Source organism: Larimichthys crocea, unplaced genomic scaffold (genome assembly GCF_000972845.2).
Source record: "Larimichthys crocea isolate SSNF unplaced genomic scaffold, L_crocea_2.0 scaffold62094, whole genome shotgun sequence".
Taxonomy (NCBI): domain Eukaryota; kingdom Metazoa; phylum Chordata; class Actinopteri; family Sciaenidae; genus Larimichthys; species Larimichthys crocea.
The window spans coordinates 1-515 of record NW_020858160.1 but is presented as its reverse complement, the minus strand read 5'-3'; the positions used below and the strand labels follow the sequence as shown (position 1 = coordinate 515).

At 44.7% G+C, this 515-nt stretch overlaps 1 long non-coding RNA gene across 1 annotated transcript; it reads left to right on the top strand.

The window, feature by feature from the left end:
• Positions 1-8: 8 nt before the first annotated feature.
• LOC113745302 (uncharacterized) lies at positions 9-437 on the top strand. The gene is made up of 3 exons (XR_003462089.1): positions 9-70; positions 156-221; positions 328-437. It is a non-coding gene; the product is annotated as an uncharacterized LOC113745302 (long non-coding RNA).
• Positions 438-515: the final 78 nt, after the last annotated feature.

Sequence of the window (515 nt, the reverse complement as noted above, 5' to 3'; positions counted from 1 at the left end):
TACAGTCAGTAATCATGTGACTCTCTGCAGTGAGATGGACGACGACGTGGAGGCCATCTTTGAAGATGAGGTGAAGAAGCATCATCAGACTGACATTTGATTGACACACTGACCTTTGACCTTTGACCTCAGCATCTTCCTGTTGTTCTGTGCAGGAGGAGATCTCAGAGGGCGACGTGGACGACTCCTTCAGGTCCATGTTCGCTCAGCTGTCAGGAGACGTGAGTTCTGCTGTTCCTCTGTGATGTTCTTCAGTTCTTCTGAAATGATCAGACTGAGCAGCAGCTTGGCATTCAGGCTAACATGTTGTTTGTGTTCTGTCATCAGGACATGGAGATCTCAGTACGAGAACTCAGAACCATCCTGAACCGGGTCGTGTCCAAACGTAAGTTTTATAATAATTAAAGGAGGAACATGATCACAGATCAGTGCTGACAGAGAAAGCAAGAGAACATTAGAGAACATTTAATGACATCAGATAACATCAGAAAACATTTAAGGACATCAGAGAACAT